Source organism: Hyaena hyaena, unplaced genomic scaffold, assembly GCF_003009895.1.
Source record: "Hyaena hyaena isolate Hyena2069 unplaced genomic scaffold, ASM300989v1 scaffold_583, whole genome shotgun sequence".
In the NCBI taxonomy this organism is placed as follows: domain Eukaryota; kingdom Metazoa; phylum Chordata; class Mammalia; order Carnivora; family Hyaenidae; genus Hyaena; species Hyaena hyaena.
The window spans coordinates 811154-834471 of NW_024081216.1; the positions used below are offsets into that span (position 1 = coordinate 811154).

The 23318-nt window shown below is 33.3% G+C and overlaps 1 protein-coding gene across 10 annotated transcripts in view; it reads right to left on the minus strand.

Moving 5' to 3' along the window:
• The window catches only part of SOX6 (SRY-box transcription factor 6), a 357612-nt gene that overhangs the window by 219486 nt on the left and 114808 nt on the right, over window positions 1-23318 (minus strand). The window lies entirely within an intron of this gene.

A 23318-nucleotide genomic window follows, 5' to 3' on the forward strand; every position in this document is an offset into this window, starting at 1 on the left:
TTAGAGTATACCTTAAGTACATATAAAGCATTTCTGCTACATACCAAAATAACAATAGTTTTCTTGAGGAAAAGCACTTGTGTGATTCTTTGAGATCCAAACTAACGGCTTTTTCTATAGAACACCATTTCTACTTAAAAGAGTAACTAATAACTGACAGGCAAAGAACAACATTCAAACTTAATCTTTTTAAATTCAAGTATAGTTAACATACAGTGTTATATTAGTTTCAGGTATACAATATAATGATTTAACAATTCTACACATTAAGCAGTGTTCATCATGATAAGTGTACTCTTTAATCTCTATCACCTAATTCTACCACTTCCCCTCTAGCAACCACTGGCTTGTTCTGTATAGTTAAGAGTCTTTTTTCTTCTCCTTTTTACTTTACTTATTTTGTTTCTTAAATTCCACGTATGAGTGAAATAATGTGGTATTTGCCTTTCTTTGACTGACTTATTTCACTTACCATTATACCTTCTAGATCCATTCATGTTTTTGCACATGTCAAGATTTCATTCTTATTCATGGATGAGTAATATACCACTGTATATATACCACATCTTCTAAACCCATTCATGTATGGATAGACATTTGGGTTACTTCCATATCTTGCATTTTAAAATATATTTTCTCAAAATGGTATGAAGTGAGTCTTTTCACTTCAAGGAAAACAACTGGTTGTATTTGTTTTCAATAATTAAATTGTTTTCAAATTTACAAATGTGACATTAGTGGATGTGATTATTTTATGCTGGATCATGAAATACATCAACATTTAGAAGCTCTGTGTAATTGAGTGATCCAACATTTTCCAAGTGACCAAACCATGATGTCATAAAATCATACATTGCTAAAAGATCCATTCGAAGTATAAGTTAGGCCAATGGAATTTAAAATGATATAATAAAATGTGAAGAACTAATTATGTTTCAGATTCCATATTGTAGTTAAACATTATATTACTTGTAAATCATAGTACAAAGAAGAATATACATAATTATCTATAAAAGTTATTAAAATGCTCCATTTTCTAAACACATATATGCATGGTGTTTCACATACTTCAACCAAAACAACATATTACAACAGACTTAATGCAGGAGCAGACATGAGAATTCAGCTATGTCCTATTAAGCCTAACATTAAATAAATTTGCAAAAAAGTGAAATAATACCACTCTTCTCACTGTTATTTTTTAGACATTATAGATATTTTTGTAAAAATATTTTAACACATTTGTTATTTTAAGTTAATTTACAAATATTTTAAGTTTTGTTTTAATTTCTAACACTATGTCAATAGACAAAAGCCACATAAATAAAGTTATTTGGGTCCTCTTTAATTTTTAAGAATATTAAAGTAGACCTAAGATTGCTGACCTGTATGTAAACAATTCTGAGACCTGAGTCTCATCAGACTACAAGCAAACTGAGTTAATTGCTTCCCCTACTCCAAAGACACGGTAGACACAAATATAAATAAATGTAAATGATGCTCAAAACTACTTCAGGAAAATATACAATTTTAGAATGAATGAAAGGTAAACGTTTAAAATTAGAACTGAGTTAAAAACTAGCTCTACCATTTACTAGCTTTGTGGTTTTAGACAATTATTTATGCTTTTTTCTGAGTCTTTGTTTCTTCATATGTAAAATAAAATTTATAATATCTATCCAGCCAAACAATTGTTAAATATTAATAAATAAATATTATTCACTATTATTAAATAAAAGAGTGAAGATGTAGAACTATTAGAACTCTTATACACTCCTGGTGGTAATGCAAAATGGTGCCACTGCTCTAGAAAACAGTAGTCAGTTCCTCAAAAGGAACTGGGTATATATACCCAAGAGGAATCTAAATGTACACCCACACCAGAACTTGTAAAATGTTCCTAAAAGCATTATGCATGATAACCAAAAAATAGAAGCAACCCATGTCCATCAACTGATGAGTGGATGGATGAAATGTGGTATATATCCTCCTAATGGAATACTATTTGCCAATAATAAGGAATGAGATATTAATATATGCTACAACACTGAACTTTGAAAACATTGTGCTCTGCAAAAGAAGCTAATCACAAAAAAACACATATAATTCCATATATATTAAGTGTACAGAATAGGAAAATCTATAGAAATATAAAGTAGATTAGGTGTTGCTTAAGGCTGGGAAATTTGGAAAGAAATGGAGGGTGACTGCTAAAGGCTGAGAGACTCCTTTAGGGTGATAACAATATTCTAAAATTTGATTGTGGTGATAATCTTACAACTGTATGAAAATACTTTTTTAAAAAACCTACTGAACTGCACTCTTTAAATGGGTGAACTTTAAGATATATGAATTATATCACAATAAAGACATTGCTAAACAAATAAACAAACAAGCACAGGTGACAATATCTAACAAAATGACACATACCATAAGTTCACTACCAGTTTTCTCTGTCTTGATAATAACTGATGTGTCTCAAAATCAACTCACAAACCTAACGTATACCACAAAGATTTGAGATTTAATTAGACTATGGGAAAATTGTATGTCAATGGCCAATAAACAGTACAATATATTCACAAAAGAAGTTCCCTTTTTGTCTAGCTATTCTTATTGATATTATAGAAACTGTCCCTATTTAAAAATTTCTGTGAAATATGAATGAAAAAAACCAGGATGTACCTTCTAAGATTCCTTATAGTTATTTAATATGATCGGAAACTTGATACCTGATTTAAATTTTGGTGTCTTAATTGAAGCTTCAGAGTATAAGGTATGTTTGAGGAAAAATACAGAAAATCTTATATATGAGATATGATAAAACCACTAACCAGATATTTAGTGGCAACTTCCCTCAGTTAAATAGCTATTTATTTAAAAAATTGAGTAATTCTTTTTACATAATTCCTCTTTCTATTAAAGAATAAAATTATTAAATTGTACATTAAAGTTTTTGGCATTGCAAATTCATTGATCACAAAGCTTACCTTGAAAAATATCTAATACATGTCAAGAATAATCATACTAGGAAGAAATATACACTCTAGAACTATTGTACTTTCCCATGGAAACAAAACTATCTATGCTCTTGTCTACTTGAGTATTGTCTACGATGTTCATTTAAAAGAGGAACGTTCTATATTTGAGTTTCAAATTTTATTAAATTTTTTAAATGTTTTTTATTTGTTTCTGAGAGCGAGATAGAGACAGCGTGAGCAGGGGAGGGTCAGAGAGAGAGGGAGACACAGAATCTGAGCTGCACAGAGCCCGACGTGGGGCTCAAACTCCTGAACCATGAGATCATGACCTGAGCCCAAGTTGGACACTTAACCTCCTGAGCCACCCAGACACCCCAATTAATGATTTAATCAATCATACCTATGTAATGGAGCCCCTTAAAAACCCTCGACAGAGGCATCCAACTTCAGAGTTGGTGAATGCATCCTTATCCCAGGGCGGTGGAGCATCCCTCCAGGAAGGAACTCCCAGAACAGGAAAAGAACTCTTATACTGGGAACCTTCCAGACCTTGCCTCATATACTTATTCATCTTGTTATTAATTTGTATCTTTTATAACAAAAAAGTAATAGTATAGACTTTCCCTGGGTTCTATGAGCCATTATTGCAAATAATCAAATAGGGGTCTTCGGGAACCCCTGCTTTGTAGCCAACTAGGACAAAAGTGTGGATAATCTGGGGACCCATGACTTGTAATTGGTGTCTGAAGTGGGGGGGGGGCAGTCATGTAGGATTAAGCCTTTAACCTGTTGTGGGGGCAGTCTGTACTAACTCTGGTTTGTTAGTATGAGAACTGAATTAAATTGTAGGACATCCAGCTGGTGTCCACAGAGCACTGAAGAATTGTTTCGTGTCGAAAACTCACATTTTTTTGGTGTCAGAAGTGTTTTGAGTAGAGAAACAGTTTTTCTTTAGGAATGGAATGGAAGATGGAGTTAGAGAAGAAAGAGAGGACTGTATCTATCTTGTAGGGCCTTTGGGGCGATCGTAAGGACTTTGGCTTTTATTCAAATTAATATGGGGATCCATTAGAGGATTTTCAGAGTGATGTGATTTAACTGACATGTTAAAAGGATCAATCTATAGCTTCTCTATGGAAAACAGATTGTATGGAGACAAGGGAGAAAGTAGAGAATGTCAGCTGAGAGGCTAGCACAATAATTCAAGCAAGATAGATTGGCCTGCTGTTTCAAATTCGGTATCTCCCTCTCTCTGTGACCCTCCCTCTCTCTCTCAGAAATAAATTTAAAAAAAAAAAAACATTAAAAAAAAAAAGATAGATTGGCCTGGACCAAGTAATGGTTGTGGCACATTTAAACTGGATAGTTTGAGAAGAGTTAAATAAAGAATTTACAAAAATATGGGGCAAGTTTTAAAGAAGACAAAAATGGATAGTGATACACCCAAGAGCTAGTTATAGAATGAAGCTGTTATCATACTGGGGCCTTAAGCATAAGGGGAAAGAATGGTTGCTGGAACCAAGAAAATGTAGTTGTACAGACAGGGTCATGAAATGGTCACAAGTATCCTACAGCAATCTGTCAAGTCAGGAGCTGTGGAGAGGAAGAGGACACCAACTTACTCTCCTTCAGTTCTCATGAGTGGCCTCTCATTGGTTGAACCCATATGGAAGTCAAAGAGAAAGGGAACTCACTCATAAGGGCTCTTGGTACACAGAATGAGTTTAGACGGTATAAAGAGGGCAAATGGAAACTATGTCTTGTAATGAGGATCAAGGTTAACTTCAAGGTTTGTGATCTGAGCACGTAGGGTAGAGTTCATATTTATTGAGATGGGAAAGAATTTAAGTACAGTAGATCTGGGAAAGAAATCAGGAATTCCATTGTAGACATGTTAAATTTAAAGTGTCCAAGTAGAAATGTACAGTAGAAATTGGATATATAGATTTGGAGCTCAAAAAGGAGGCCTGGGCTGGAAATATAAATTTTAACTCTAGTTGTCATTGATTTGAGATACCAGAAAAAATGTGACACTGATCTATAAATACAAATGATTCCCTTTCTTCAAGAAATAATAATTCTTTTATTTACTTTGAAGGGAAAAAACTTAATAAATCAACTTAATTGATTCTAATATTATAATAAATTCCCTTTTTAGCATCCTCTAAAGCATGAGCTAAAAAATTTATAATTATCTGTGTTGTAAATATAGACATTTTTACATGTGTATGCCATTATAGACTGTGAGTTCCCTATGGATAGAAACGGTTTCTTAGTCATCTTTGTATTCCCAATACCTAGCATATAAAAACCTCTCAAAAATGTTTGACACAAGAATGGAATTAATGAAAATATAAATAAATGAAAATAGGGTTGGGATCCACAGGGTGTCCCAAAGGTGCTATGTAAAATGCCCTATTAATGGAAACGTTTTATTTTTGTAAAAAGAATCTCCTCTGATTGACTGTCTGGAGACTCAGATATGCTGACCTATCCTGTAACAGGAAGTCAAGAGGAGGCAAAGAGTCATACTTGAAACAAAGAGAACGTAAGCAATGAAATCTTCTGTTGGCAAAGCAAAGAGAAAGCACTATGGATAGTCTAAGTAAAGGGGATGGCTTGAATACTAGTTAATAACAAATTACATTGATTTGTTTGTTTCCTATGTCCTTAGGGCCTACCCTGCTTTTATTTTTTAAATTTACTGTACTAATGTACTGTTTATCCTCTCAATACCTTTTTTTATATTGTTACATATGAGCTGATAAGAAAATATGAGATTTTTACATATTTTCAGTTATATATTTTATACCAGATACATAATTTTGTTTCTTTTTTCATTTATTATGTTTTTAAATTCATACATGTTGATATATATAGCTGTTGTTTATTCTGACTGTTCATTTTGATTGCTCTTATAAACAATGCTATAGTGAATATTCTTATACACATGCAAGAATTTCTTTAGGAGATAAATATATACATATAAAACTTGGAATGCTAGTTCATAGAATATGTGCATCTTCAACTTTGCTAGTTATAGCTAAACTCAGAGTAGATATATATAAACATATACTCCCACAAGTAATTTATGAGAATCCCAACTCCTCACACTTAATTTTTGCCTGTCTGATGGGTATGAAATGATGTATTATTATTGCTTTAATTGCATTTCTCTATTATTTAGGCATCCTCTTCTGTAAATTGCCTATTTAATTTTTAAGCCAGTGTGGAATCAACAAGCTCTGTCTACCTCATGTATTTTGGTTCCATATCAGTGGCCAGGTCTGTTCAAGAAACTTTATACCAAAGTCAAAAAGCAGTACCCATGAACAAAGAAATTTGGATTTTCCTCTAGAAGCCACAAAATTGAGTGGGGGTAACTCTCAGGGTCATGGGTATAAGATATCGGGGAAAAGTTAGATACTGACATAAATGCAAATGGTTCTCACTGAGACTTTGATTTACTTTGACAGGGGAAAAAAAACCCAAAAATTAAAATTTTACTCCATTTTCCTTAGCCTATATAATGTTTCCTTCTCTGTCTTTCCTTGTGCATTGTTTTTTGTCTCTCTGTAACACATTCTTAAACATACAAAATCTGTATTAAATACAATGAAAAATGTATACATGAAAATGTCTATATTAAATACAATGAAAAATAAAACTCTAAACAGAAAGTTGCCTTGTTAACAGTTTGATGAAAGAAAGATCAGCATTTCCGTCAGTGGAGATGACATAATTTCAAGTAACTCACAGAAAGCAAAATGTTTCACCAAGCACACAGTATACATGTGAGAAAAATAGATTTTAATATAATTTCAGCAGTTCTTTATATAAATTATGACCCATTATAATAGAATTTTAATAGATGTTCCTCAGCAAAAAAAAAAATCTCTATTTATTGCAACTATATGCAAATCAGTAAACAATATGAACACCAATTTCAAAACTAACTTCATATAATTCTTCCATCAAAATACTGTATCAGAAACCTCACTAAATTTGACATAATAACATTTTTTTGGCTTCTTTAAAGTATACTGTCATAGGGATATCTTATTACAGATAGCTATAGGTTCTACATTTTTTACAGTATTAGAAAGCTAGTGTTTATGACTACTATAATATAGAAAAGCATTGTCAAATAGAGCTCTCTGTGATAATGAAAGTGTTCTATATCTTTGTTGTCCAATATGGTAGCCCTGGTCACATGTGCTAATAAGTATTTGAAATGTGGTTCATGTGATTAGGGAACTAAATTTTACCTTTACTTTGTTGTACTTGAATTTATTAGTCAACATGTGGCAAATAACTTCTATAGTGGGAAGCACAGATTGAATGTAATCTAGAAAAAATTTCCTTTTATCTAGCAATAAATATTGTCTTTAACTGTACCAAGCAGATAGCCAAGACTGGACACTTTCTGCTCTAGGATCAGAGGTCACAATCCCCTTCTCTTGGCATCACTGATGGTGACCTATTTCTCACCTCCTATCAAGTGTTAAATTACTGGGTACCTACTTCCCAGGCCTTCTATAGCTTATGTCCTGATTCTCATTTTTAGCAGAGCTTACAGTGAACTCTTGTTATCTAACTTATGGGTGCTCATATACCTGCTTTATGTGTTTCATGCTCCAACCTTGTGTCCTTGGGCATCTCTGCTTGCTTAGGGTGACTCAACTACATCAATAATCATTATCCCTCAGCTCCTGTGATGCCAGTGTTAATTGACTACATGCTATTTCCTGCCAAAAAGATTCAGTACTCATATCCTCATTCATGACTTTAGCCAGATATAAGATATCTGTCTAACCTATGAGATGTTTTTAAATGTTTATTTATTTATTGTGAGACAGTGTGTGTGTGAGCACAAATGCACACAAGTCAGGGAGGGGCAGAGAGAGAGAGCGTGAGCGTGCACGAGAGAGAGAATGAGAGAGAGAGAGAGAGAGAGAGAGAGAGAGAGAATCCCCAGCAGGCTCCACACTGCCAGGGCAGACCCCACGCTGGGCTCAATCTCACAGCCACTGATCTGAGCCGATACCAAGAGTCACACGCTCAATCAACTGAGTCATCCATGTACCTCTAATCTGCAAGATTTCTTTTGAAAAATTTTTAAATGTTTATTTGTTATTTTGAGAGAGCAAAAGCGAGAGAGAGCATGAGCAGGGAAGAGGCAGAAAGAGAGGGAGATACAGAATCCGAGGCAGGTTCCAGGCTCTGAGCCGTCAGCACAGAGCCGGATGTGGAGCTTAAACTCATGGAACTAGAGATCATAACCTGAGCCAAAGTCAGACACTTAACCCACTGAGCCACCCTAACCTGCCAGATTTTTTAAGCATTTAAAATGGGTCTGATTTCTCATGGCCCTCTTCTCAAAAAATGAATATTTTTAGAATTGGAAACTGTTTAAAATAAACTGGTGACTTAATCTTCAAAATAACAGTGTCCTCTGTACACCCCTAAATTTAAAACACTTGTTATTCCATAAGTAACAGCTATTTCATTTTCCTAATGAGCAAAGAACAAAGCTGATTTCTAAAATATTTGCTGAGATATCAGAAAATTGTAGTATGAATTGAAAGAACTTTGATACAAATAATTAATAGATTCCAGGGTGAGATATGGATTATAGGCTTAATAGTAACTGGTCACTGTAAGTGAGAGATGACAATCTTCCTTTAACTATTTTTCCTAACTTTAATTATTAACCACAGTATAATTTATCATAAAAATTCTATTCACAGTTCATAAATTTTTGCAGTAGATACACAAAAATACATGCCACTATGCTAGAAATGTAAGGATACCAGTAGTCTAGACAGCATCCAGAGTTCCTAGTTTCTCTTCTACAATCACTTTCATGACATACCCAGGCACTCTGTCAACTGTCTAATAGCCAGAGATAATTCACTGTTGAATTGTAGAAGAGATTGTCCTAAAAAGCCAGAAAAATATTAAGTAATCCTTGACAACAAATAAAAAAACCTAAAAGACACTAAAAGAAAATATCCCCAAACCTGATGAATTTAAAGTAATAGAAAAGGGGATATCTACAGTAGCCAAATTTGAATAGAAGAACTATAGTAATTAGAAGGAAAAAAAATCCTATTATTCTAAAAAAAGGAACTTCTGGTTTTTTTGTTATTTCTCTACTTTTCTTTTTGTTTTTCTGCTTGTTTATTTAGCTCAAGGAGCTTGGAAAATACAGGGGGAAATGTTTCCCAATAATATCCAAAGAGATATTAGTATGTTTTGGTGGAAAGAGCATAAACTTAAAGCATCATATAGTCCTCCATTCAAATCCTGGTTTGTCCATTCTTATCTTGGCGTCTTGAGAAAAATTTTCCTGAGCCTCTGTTCCTTCCTTTGCAAAAGGAAGATAATGATGCCAACTTCATGCCACTGGTTGAGGATTAAGTAAGATAAAATAAACAAAAGCACTGTGACACACTATATTTGCCCAATAAATATTAATCTTTGCTTTTGACAGTACCCTCCTCTCCTGCTTCTTTGTAGATTTTTTAAAACTTTTGTTTTCTTTAAATCTTAAAAAAGTCATTTCTCATGTCTGACTAGTAGAAAATATGAAATATTGTAAACTCTACATAGTCTAACACAATGGTAGGCTAATAATAAGAACTAAAAAAAGATTTGTGGATTGATTGAGATTCTACAAATGCATTCTTTCTTGAAAGCAGAGGGATGGATGAGAAGAATTCTAAAGATCCTTCCTGGTTCTGAGATTAATGTTCTAGCAGAAAAGCTTCTGTCAGTGTCAACCACAGTAAGAATAAGTTCATCATGAAGGGGAAAAGGCAATTTTTTTCTGGTACTACCTCTAGTTTTCTTTATGAAATACAATACAGAGAATCTCCTCAGGGCCCTTTCTGTAATCTTAAGTAAACTCTTATTTCTAAATTGAAAAAGATAATAATTATTTTTCTCCAGTATTTCAATTCATCTCATTCATCACTTCTTACTCATTTGTTTCTTGATCATTAATTCTGATTCCATCTCAGACAAGAATTTGTACATTTAAAATATGGTCCAGGTAGAGAGAGCACCACTTCAGGTGGTGGTGATCCCCTCCTCTTCTTCCTGACACCAAAATTGAATCATCTGCAGAGAGGAATACCTGAGACAAGTACCAATTACTCCAGGAAAATGCTTTTTGGCATCTGGTTGAGGAGGCAACCCTACACTGTGATATCATGGCTGAGAAATATGCAATCGACTATGGAGATTAGAGAATAGCCATCATGCTTCAAGGCAAATGCCTACTGGCACTAAATTATGGCTGGAAAAATAAAAGACCTCCTTTCATAAATGTATTCCTGGGTCCAAATAAAACTAAAGTGATTTCATTAATAACTATATTAGCTGGAGATTGCCATAGATGAATTTCAAAGTAGTAAAAGCCTACTTGTTTATAATATTAAAAAATAAGTTTAAACTTTCATTTAAAAAGGATGATTATGAGCAAATTTTAGAAATGTCTTACATTTGTAAAGATCTGTAGATGTCTTCTACAGTCACTCTTCTATAAATAACCACACTTTTCTAACAAATCTTAAAATCAGATTGCTCTCAATTGAAAGCTCACATTTTTCTCCAATAATCTCTACTTCTGAATCTATTTGAAAAGTTGGACAAAGACAGGAGCCATGTGCACATGTATGCTTTTGATTCCATCTCTACTCCTGCCCTAATTCTTGTGGCTTGGACCCATTCCAGGTGCTCTGCCTTACCCTGTGGTTTGTATTTGAGATCCCTTTTTCTGACTCATTGCATTCTCCTGATTGACAAACAGATTTAGATATGAAAACAAACAGTTACCTGCCTGTAATTGGTTTCTAACAGCTGCACTGTTGTAGCACTTCTTAACCATGGTTAAGGTGTTTATGAGAGAAGCTTCCTGTTTAGTTCAGAAGGGTGTCCGTGTGTGTGTGTGTGTTTGTGTGTGTAGGATTCACACACTTAGTTTTGTTTCATTTGTTCACTTTAGTTTCTTATTTGTTTTACAGTAAGACTTGGGAGTCTTTATTGTTCCCCAAGATACTCAGTAATTATGGCATACGTGACTTCTACATTATTGATATGAAATTTATAATTGTATTTTTTAAACCTCCACAGATTAAATTTAAATAAGAATACATTGGATTATAACTTTTTAAACTAATGTGACTTTTAATTGAACTTAGAAGAGTCCTCAAAGAAAAAGTCACTTCTTTTTCTTTGACTGACTTAATATGAAGCATACCATTTCATTAGTAGATTAAAATGTTAGACTAGAAGTAACAAACTATTATATTTTTAGTAGTTTGTTTCATAATGTCAACTGAATTATGTGAAATGTATCAAACTAGTTACAATATAAGCTACATGGTATAAACAATTGCAACTCCCTCAACATATCAGAATAAGAGACTAGGACTTTGCATTTTAAAATTCCTGTGGAAATCAAATGTATTTTAAGTATCAGCTCTGATTATTTAATCAGACAACTTGCATTTTGCCCTGGCTAATTTTGAAGGCTGATAATATTTTACTTATAAAAATAATTGTGCACCTGTTGTGATGGAAGCCTAGTTAAACAAATGTTAATAGGAGTGTAACTCGTAGATTTAAGTGTAAGAACACAGGTCTCTCATTACTATTACATGAAGAAACATATTTTTAAAGCCATAAGATAGATCTCATTTTATTTTTTTTTTTAGTTTTTTTTTGATGGTTTATTTATTTCTCAGAGAGAGAGAGAGAGAGAGAGAGCAGGGGAGGGCCAGAGAGGGGGAGATACAGAATCTGAAACAGTCTCCAGGCTCTGAGCTAGTTGTCAGCACAGAGCCTAACACGGGGCTCAAACCCATGAACCATGAGATCATAACCTGAGCTGAAGTATGACACTTAACCGACTGAGCCACTCAGGCACCCTATGATCTCATTTTAAATCTCAACTTTTCCTTAGCCCTAGAGAAATGTTTAAGAATATTATTAAAACATGTACAATGAATAGTGGCATATTAACTTGAAAGGAAACACCAGATAATGCCTACTGAACAAAATGGATATGGGCTTCCTACTTCCCATTTAATATCTGTGTTCTTCTGCCCTTACTCTATTCCCTGGCCAAACCATTTTAATGATATTGACTCATTTTTTGAGAAACACATGCACTTTCTTACCAGCTTATGATCAAAGGAGAAAATAAAAAGTGGACCTACAAAAGCTGGAGTCCTCTTGCACTCTTCTTATTTTCAGACTATTTCAGTATAAAGAGATCCTTTTCAGTACCCAAATTCTGTAAGCTTTTAAAAAAATGCTAGGCTCTCATGGAATAGACAAACCTTTCCTCTGTGGATGCTGCCATCTTGTAAATATTTCCTAAGAGCTACCAACTTTTGTCTATTCAGTCCATTTCCAGGTGTAATCAACTCTTAAGTACTGAAAAGAGGCTTGAGGAAAAAGAATTTGTCTTAAGGTAAAGTAGCTAAATTTTTAGCTCCATTATACACATCTCTTATTGACTTCTGTAAGACTGTAGCCTTGCAATTGGCCCAAATTCTTTAAGGTTATATTTAAAAGGTAATTTTATTCAAAATTACCTAAACTTTTGAACCCTATCTTTTATAATGTTGGGTTCATTTTAATTTTATTTTGGTTAGTGCAATACAAGTTTACAAGCAGAGTTCAGAAAATGTGTGCATTTTTTAAATGACCTAAATTCTCTGTAGTTTTCTTTTTCAATAGTTTAATGCAGACATTTGGATTGAAGGGAATCACAAATAAACGGAATAATTGCATCAAATTTCCTCAGTGCATTAAATATGCACTCAGTGGTAATTACCAACAGTAGCAACACATTTAAAAATGTAGAGAATAATGTACAATTTATGCCTATTTCAAGGGTCTTATTCATGAAAACACCATTTGGATGAAAATACACACATTTTATTAAGTGGTTAGCCTTAGATTTTTTTTTTTAATTCAGACAAATGACTTAAATAGTAAGTGTGTGGGAGGTCTAGTAGTATGGGCCAGCTTTTAATGTGACATATATACCCCATGAGAATTGTCAAGAGCTGACTTTAGAGTAAAGAAATACCGAGGGCACCCCCTGGCACATGGGGTGCTAGGCACAGAGCATTCCTGGGCCTATAAACAGCAATGAGAGGAATTACTATCTCACATATTTTTCTTCTAAGCATCTTCTTACATTAATTCAAACAAAAAAGACTAAAGTGAAATAGATCAACTTAATAATGGCATATAAAAATTTTAAACCTTTTTTTACATTTTATGCTTTCTCAAAATCTATCCATAACTTTTAATTATAAAATAATAAGTGCATATGTATTGAAACCTCATCTACTCCAAATGTTACACGAAAAAAAATTCATAGCAACTGTATGTCCAAAAATGATACATGTGAAAATCCCATTTTCACAGTAAAACCTCTAAGTTTTAGCTCCTGCTATAATAAAATGCCAGAACCAAAATTATATGGAAATTTTCTTAAAGTTTTGGGTAAGAGAATTTTACTTGTACTTAAGTGAGGTGATTTAGTACTATGACAAGGACTTGGCAGATATATGCTAGCTAAGCTATCTGTAATAAGATGAGAACAAGGCTGATTAGGCTGGTTTTCCTTCTCCAGGCCTAGACTACCTGGAAAATGTAAGCTAATTATCAATAAAATGATAATTATTTTTGGTTGAGCCAATATTGGTGACATGGACTATACTGTAAATTTGACATGGGCGATAATACGGATTTCTTAGAGTGTTAGAACTTCTTCTCAATTTTATACATATCTAATCATTTTCTATGAAATAATTTGTGCAGCAAGAGGTAATAAATGGTCCCAGTTCCTTTGGGTGGCACATAATGAAATACTCTTATTCCTATTCCTACTAGCAAACTGCTATTTACTAAGGATTTATTTTATTAGTCATTTTATAATCATTGCCAATTCCTGAAGTACATGTATTTTTTTCCCACTCTGCAGATTAGAAAACTAAGAGTAAAATAGGCTAAATAAATTGTTCAGTTTATACCATGATTCAAACCCACATTTGATCAACTCTACACTCTGTTTATTATGCCACAATTCCTGTTTCAGGGAAGAAAGCAACTAACTTCTTTAAGTCGATAACTTCATTTAGGGTCTTCATAGAGTCTTTGAACTCTTACATGTAACTGATTTGCTTTGTAGTTATTACTGACAAATTGATTTATTATCAAGGTAATTATATGCTACTCTATTTTAAGGTTCTAGTCCAGTGGTTCTCAAAGTGTGATTTATGGACCCCTTGGAGTCCCAGGGAAGTCTCCAAGGTGTCCCTGAGGTCAACACTATTTTCAGAATAATACTAAGGCATTAGTTGTATGTTACAGCATTGACACTTACACTGATGATGCAAATGACATAGTGGGTTTAAACTGCTAGTACTCTACCATGCATCAAAGGCACCTAACTCTACTAGTAGTCATTGCATTCTTCACCACCACACACTTGTAGTAAAACAAAAAATTCAGTTTCAATTACAAAATTCTTTTGATAAAATAGTAAAAGAATATTTTAAATAATGACTTTTAAGTACACATGTTTTTAACATTCTGTGTGATGAGGGGCATGTGGCTCTTGATTTTGAGGTCATGAGTTCAAGCTCCATGTAGGGTGTAAAGTTAAAAAATTAGTTCTTAAGATTCTATGTGATGAAATGGGAAGCATCCCACTGCTAATTATACCTGAGTATAATAGATGTCTCAAGGAAAATCACCTGTGTTGTTTGAGTTGCTAGCTGAAATTTTTTCATAGCTTTTTGCGTAGAACTCCAATTTCATTTAAAAGAACAAGACAAAATATCCTTACCTATACTTTAACATTTACCAATAAAGCATCCCACTTAAAAAAAAAAAAAGTTTGTAGCATTGGTTAAAATAATACAATTTGAACTTTCAAGGGGAAATCAGAATTTCAGAAAACTTCTATTTGCCATCATAAACATAACACTTTCCAAACACTAAAAAATAAATTTCTGGAAAGATTAATGGCATGGTTGATGAATTTGATTTTTTTTTAAATTTTTTTAGCATTTATTCAGTTTTGAGAGACAGAGAATGAGTGGGGAAGGGGCAGAGAGAGAGAGGGAGACACAGAATCTGAAACAGGATGAGCCATCAGCACAGAGCCTGATGTGGGGCTCGAACTCACAAACTGTGAGATCATGACCCGAGCCGAAGTCGGACACTTAACTGACTGAGCCACCCAGGAGCCCCGATGAATTTGATTTTTTGATGTGATGAAATGTATCAACATGAGGAAGAGCCGCATAATTCACTGACAATATAATCTAAGAGACTAATGCATGGGATTACAAAAATCATGCATGGAACAGAAGATTCATTCAAAGTTCAAATTGGACAAATGGATTTTTTTTAACATTTTTTTTTTATTTTTAAGTAATCTCTGCACCCAACATGGGGCTCTAACTCACAACCCCAAGGTCAAGAGTCACATGCTCAACTGACTGAGCCAGCCAGGTGCCCCTGGACCAATGGATTTTAATGTTAAAGTAATGAAAGTTCACTCACATAGTTTGATTCTACACTGGACCTAACCTTTAAGAAACCAACACTTGTGAAATTTCATGTAGTATCAAAGAAGAATATTCACAATTGTGTGAAAATGCTGTAAGATACTTTTTCCTTTGTCATCTACATATGCATTTTAGGTCAACTTTTCTTCATATACGTTGATCAAAATGTATCAAATAGATTGAAGGCAAAAGCAGATATGAAAGAGTCCAACTGTCTTCTATTAAAACTACATTAAAGAGATTTACAAAAATGTAAAACAATGCCATTATTCTCACCAAATTATTTATACTTTAGGAAATATATTCATATATTCGATATTTTTCATAAAAATGAATTTTATGTTAATATGTGGCGAATTTAACTTTATAAATTTTAAATAAATTAATAATTTTTTAATTTCTCAGGTTTATTTTCTTTTTTATTTTAAAAAAATTTTTTTTAATGTTTTTATTTATTTCTAGGAGAGAGAGAGAGAGAGACAGCTTGAGCAGGGGAGGGTCAGAGAGAGAGGGAGTCACAGACTGAAACAGGCTCCAGGCTCTGAGCTGGCAGTCAGCACAGAGCCCGACGCGGGGCTCGAACCCACGAACCGCGAGATCATGACCCAAGCGAAAGTCGGACGCTTAACCGACTAAGCCACCCAGGCGCCCCTCTCAGGTTTATTTTCTAACATAATTAATATTAATAGATATAAGTCACATGATTCTAAAACAAAAGAATTTTAGAATCTTCAATACACTCTAAGACTCTTGAGATCAAAAAGTTTGAGGACTGTATTTCACCATTCTATCAATAAATATTTGCTGTTTCAAGTACTTAATTATGCCAAGTGTTGTTGCTTCCTATAGTATTTGAGGATTCTCTACTTACTATATACTACACCAAATACTACATATTCTCTCTATAATCCTTTCAACAAAATCTGATCCTAAATAAGTACTATCATCCATGTTCTCTTGTACAAAAATAAGGAAACCAAATCCTATCATTTTCATGGAGAACTGCCATCTTTTTTTTTTAATTAGTCTTTTGTATTGAAAAAGCAATGCATATATGTGGATTTAAAAAAAAACTACTGTACAAACTACACAGTAAAAGTTTAAAAAGCAGCTTGTCTCATATCTTTCATTTTCTTCTTCATAGCCAACTTCTGTTAACAGTTATTAAATATCCTTTAGGAATATTCTGAATGTATATAATTTTCTACACAAACTGAAGAGTATGTATACTCTTCTCAGTTTCACTCTTTCACCCTTTATATTTCCAGAAATGTTAAGTAAGCCAAATAATTCAGATAATATGGAGATGCTATGCTAAAAGTCTCTGAAGCAGTGACCCCATTCTCCCACAACAATGCAGGTCAGACTTAAATTTATGTCTTGTGAGGTATTTTCACTTAACACTCAGCTTCATTTTTTTCTTTATTGTGATAGGAAGATGCTACTAAAAATGGGACTATATTCACCAGTCAAAATGTTGTGAAATCAGCATTCCAAGTTATGGAAGAAATTTTTCTATTTGCCCAAACACATTTCACTTCCAGATTCCTACTGTTCTGTTGTTAACATGTCATCTCTTTACTACACTATGAGCCATATTCTCTCTGATCTACAGGTGTGTATTAGGTATCCATATATGGATGGAAGTTACAGGCTATTTTCAATTCTGGATTTATACTCTAATACTGAAATAAAGAAAAATTTATATTCAATGAAACATTAGCTACTTTGATGAAGAAAGTTTCCACCATAAAGCCAAGTCTAACACACATCATTAAAGCTTCAGTATGTTTTCACTAATTCCACACAGGAGGATTACAGATGTCCTGCTAGCTACCATTTCCTGGTAAGCAATCTGAATGGTTTCCAGGAAATTGCTAATGACCTTCATTTTACTTAAAATCTAGGCTGCAATTAGTAATAGTTTTGCTTCTCCATGCTGGTTATAATGTTTATTTTCATCATAGCAATCAGGGAGAAAAAAATGAAATGTCTTGTTTTTGAATTATATCAAAATGTATTCTCTTTTATTTCGGTATGTCACCAAATAGACTAATACATATTTAATGTAATCATAATTGTATAAGAATACGATGGATCTTTCTTACTTCTAACCTATTTTGCCTCTCTAGGCTTCAGCAATTGCTAAAATTAGCCTTTTAAAATGGAATCAATAGAAATACTTCATAATTGTTGACTATTTTAATATATAACAACATTTCATAAAACTGAAAATTTTAAAACTAGAAATGATTTTAAAGTTCTATGTTTCTAATTATAATAACTACTGAAAAGAAGTTTCAGATTTTTATTCAATGAATTTAAGGCATGATTATGTGGTCAATGTAATAATAACAAAGAACAACTTTATCCAGTGTTATATTTATAACCAGAATTTGTTACGAAACTTCAGCATTTCCTTTTATGTAAACATTGATTTCACTAATTAGAGCCAACTGATCTTTTCTCCAACATATCGATTTCTTTTAATCTCAACAGTTAACAGTGATTCTAATGTATCATAATACTTTAGACCTTAATCATATAGTAGTAATTTTTACCAGTAGCTTTTGTTTGAATTTTAATTAAGAAGACCTTGTGTCTCCAAACCCAAGTGGGGAGAGGTTTTAATTGCTTATATGTATACCACACAGACTTCAAAAGAAGTAAAAGATATTTATAACAGAGTACAAAGGAAAGCTTTGAAATGTTTACATTTGTGCAAAATAGCATAATTTTGAAAACTATGGGTATTGCTGTTATAATGCAAAAATATCTATAAAACTAGCTGTGATGTGTATTTACTGTTAGTAAAAGAAGTTCGTGGGGTTCAGAAATAATAACTCACTATTGATTACAACACGACTAAAAGACTATGTGAGACGGGCTATAGATGCTAGTCTGGGAGAATATTAAGTTTCCACCTTAGTAATTTACTATGTGATTGAGAGCAGTAACTTTACTTTTCTGGATGGTGGGGACCTTACAGGGAAAATAAGAAGCTTGGTTATATAATATGCAAAGCTTCTTCAGCTCTAATCTTTTGACATCCAATAGTTCTAGATATTATTTTGAAGTTCCACAATTATACAAATTTATACAGAAAATGGTGACACTCTACCACATTATTTCATACAAACAGGAAAGTGAGAAAATTATATGTCCTCTCAATCTCTTTCATAAGCTGGTCTCTAGAGCAATAAAGCATTTGTCTTAGAAATGACAATTTAAAATTTTCAAAATACATGAAATCGAAACATTGATAAATTACTATTTCAACCCTTTTTCCTGTGAAACAGCAAGAATCACTAGGTATGTGAACTTGGCTGACTTTAAATTGAAAAGTGGCAGATGATTCTCCTCTCAACACTTCAGATTTTCTTAAAGGTTCCTCAGATGAAGAAATTGCTGTAAATTTATAAATGGAAATTCAAGAAAAACTCACTTATAAATGAATATGTAAAGTGTACAGTCATAGCTCGTGAAAAACACGCTAGTCCTTCTGTGATTGCCTACAACTGAAAACACAAATAACTGTAAATTACTTTTCCTAAAAAACAGAGAATTCTGTAGGAAGGGCAATGTATGGAATGAGTAATGAGAGTACTTATAGTTTAGGCCCTTCCTAGAAAAGTGAACAAACTAAGAGAGAGAATCAGCATTTAAGCTAGTAACCTGGAACACAGAACACTAATTCTATGGAAATGCTGTTATATCCATTCTGACCTTTCGGTGATAACAGCATTGCTTAAGTTACTTCAAGAATAACCTATACCATTTGATCTTCAAAGATCTATCGTGCACTAGAAAAAAAAAATGAAACTTTTGTGTTCCTGTGCTCTCCTCCAGAGATTTATGCCCACAATCACACCTAAAAATGAAACCAGTCTCTCTCTCAGTGGCACACGGTGGCAATGTTATAGTAAATTCATGTTTTTAATTCAGTATTTGTAACAAGTACAACTGTAATATGCTGATACTATTTGATGCAACATAGTTCCTAACTTTATTTCTCTTAGTAACAACCCTAATGAAGTAAAACCTTTAATAGTAAAGTATGGCAGAAACATTTGGGCTCTAGAACAAGCCTCTTAGACATATTAGTTGAATAACTATACTAAGCAATTGTATTTCAATTGTGGCTTTCAAAAACACTGGAATCACTTGTAGAATTTTCCATCTAAAGGCATTTTTTAATCAACTTTCTTTTCTATCAGAAAGAGACTGTCATTTTTCTTAGCTGCAGCAGAATATACCTAGGAGCACATATACCTTAATCCTTAAATGTAAATATTGCAATGATTAATCATAAGTGACCAAGGAAGGAAAACACTATTTTCCTTATTTGGTTCATATCACATAGTTATTTTTTGGTCTCTCATCTGTGTATTTGACAAATACAAGCACAAACAGTTTGTGCTAAGTCAAACAACCAGCATTACTGTTTCTCTGGCACACTGCCCAGGGAGGCGCCTTCACACCAAGGAGATGCCAGCCACAGCATAGAGGGCGTGTGTGTAAAACAGGGAAGCTAGCTAAGATTCTCTCACATAAACCACAGAAGATTAGGCCTATCCATGGAGGCACAGGTTGATTTCCCAGTGTTCTAGATTTCATTTGGTATGTCACCACTGCATTTAGAAATGTCTCATAACCATTATTCTGGCATCCTCACTCCTTTGGTACAACTCAAACATATATCTCAAATGGGTTATGGACCCCATCAGTACTTCTGTCTTACCTTGCATCCTTCTACCATATGATTCCCCCCTTTCTTACAGTCAAGTACATATCAAGATAAACATTTCTATAGAGAGAAACTGTATTACCTATATGCCCTCCTGCTTTGCAATACTGCTTCACTTACATAATAAAGGGTACAAGTGAAACTGTTTTGGTTGTTTGTATATAGTGGAGGCAGAAACATCCCAGAGTCCATCCTCTCCTCCTCCCACCACAGAAGTATAAGATTCTGAGGCTTCAGAGGCAGGATTCAAAACTTGCCTCTCCCCCAACTTTCAAGTGACCCCCACATAAAACATGTAATTTCTCAGTCTTTTTACTCATATATAAAATCAATATAAAAATATTTTCCTTAATGGGTTGCTATAATAAAGATCAAATAAAACAATGTAGATGTTTTAGTCCTTTGTTTCCTTTGTATAAAATAAAGCATCTTACACAAAGTACTCACTATATTACTTATTGACAGGAAATGGATAATATTTTCATGATTAGTCTTATAATTAAGAAAGTATAGTAAACACTGGTATTAATTTTGAAAAAAACCTTAAGAGGTCATGAAGATAACATTCCACCAGAGTAGAAACATCCTATAATATCTTCTACATCTCTGCTTAAGATTCTCCACAACCAAATTTCAAGGTTTTGTTTTTTAATTCACCCATTCATTTCAATAAATATTTTGTGAACACCTAGTATATCTGAGGTACTCTCTCTTAATGCAGTCCAATGGTATCAATGTCAGAAAGCCACTTACTTTTCCTAAATTCTTTTCTAAACGGAGAACACTTTCTTATTTCCTTAATCCCCTAAAACAAAAATTTTATCCTTTTATAATCAGCAGAACTTTAATCAACCAATATGTACTACATCAAATTTCCCCTAAATCTTTAATTATTATTCATTTTAAATATTTGAACTCTTCTCCATTCCAGCAACTTTTAATAATTCTTAATTTGGAAACAGACCCCTTAAAATTATGGCCCCAATTAGAGCAGAATACTTCAGATGTATCCAGACTAAGGCAAAATTAAAATAATTTTATGTTATATTTCATTGAAGCTGTTAATAACAAAATTACTTAGCAATACTTATAATGACATGAACCTGGTTTGAACATTGTTTTGAGATTATTACTATTAAATTTATGCCATTTATAGTACTCTAACTTCAATTAATGGTGCTGGCTACCTATGGAAATATGGTAGTGAGTTAGGGAAGGAATTTTTTTAAGATTATTTATTTATTTATTTATTTATTTTGAGAGAGAAAGAGAGAAAACACAAAAGTGGGGGAGGAGCAGAGAGAGGGAAAGAGAGAACCTCAAGTAAGCTCCACACTGTCAGGACAGAACCCAATGTAAGGCTCAAATCCATGAACTATGAGATTTTGACCTGAGCCAAAACCAAGAGTCAGACACTTAATCACCTGAGCCACCCAGGCACCCTAACATTCATTTTTGTAATACTGCTCGTAACCATTCTACTGAAAATACTTTAATTCTCATTCAGTCACCTAACCCACAACATAAAATTTTTCAGTGATAGTAATAAAAGCTATGTTTCTTCTCTTCCCCAGCTTCATTCCACTCTTTAATCCAAAAGAAGAAGAAGAAGAATATATATATATATGTATATATATATTCACACACAAAATCAGTTAGAAAATAATATAAGTGTGGACTATATAGAATATAATGACTATGATGGTTCAATATTCACAAATCAATCAATGTGATACATCACATTAATAAAAGAAAAGATAAAAACCATAAAATACTGTCAATAGATGAAGAAAAAGCATTTGACAAAATACAGCATCACTTCTTAATAAAGACCCTCAAGAAAGTCGGGATAGAAGGAACTTACTTAAACATCATAAAAGCCATCTATGAGAAGCTCTCAGCTAACATCATCCTCAAAGGGGAAAAACTGAGAGTTTTCCCGCTGAGATCAAGAACATGACAGGGATGTTCACTCTCACCACTATTGTTTAACACAGTGCTGGAAGTCCTAGCATCAGCAATCAGACAACAAAAGGAAATCAAAGGCATCGGAATTGGTAAAGAAGTAGTCAAACTTTCACTTTTCTCAGACGACATGATACTCTTCATAGAAAACCCAACAGACCCCACCAGAAGCCTACTAGAAGTGATCCAAGAATTCAGCAAAGTTGCAGGGTACAAAATCAACATACAGAAATTGGTTGCATTTTTATACACCAATAATGAAGCAACAGAAAGAGAAATCAAGAAACTTATCCCATTCACAATTGCACAAAAAACCATAAAATATCTAGGAATAAACCTAACCAAAGATATAAGAGATCTGTATAATGAAAACTATAGAAAACTGATGAAGGAAATTGAAGAAGACACAAAAAAATGGAAAAACATTCCATGCTCATGGATCGGAAGAAAAAATATAGTGAAAAAGTCATTATTACCCAAAGCAATCTACACATTCAATGCAATCCCAATCAAAACTGCAGCAGCATTCTTCTCAAAACTAGAACAACCTATCCTAAAATTTGTATGGAACCACAAAAGACCCCGAATAGCCAAAGTAATACTGAAGAATAAAACCAAAATGGGAAGCATCACTATCCAGACTTTAGCCTCTACTACAAAGCTGTCATCATCAAAACAGTATGGTATTGGCACAAAAACAGACACATAGATCAATGGAATAGAATAGAGAACTCAGAATTGGACCCACAAATGTATGGCCAACTAATCTTTGACAAAGCAGGAAAGAATATCCAGTGGAAAAAAGACAGCCTCTTTAACAGATGGTGCTGAGAGAACAGGACAACAATATGCAGAAGAATGAAACTACATCATTTTCTCACACCATACACCAAAATAAACTCAAAATGGATAATGGACCTGAATGTGAGACAGGAAACCATCAAAACCCTAGAAGAGAAAGCAGGAAACAACCTCCTTGACCTCAACCGCAGCAAATTCTTTTTTTTTTTTTTTTTTTTT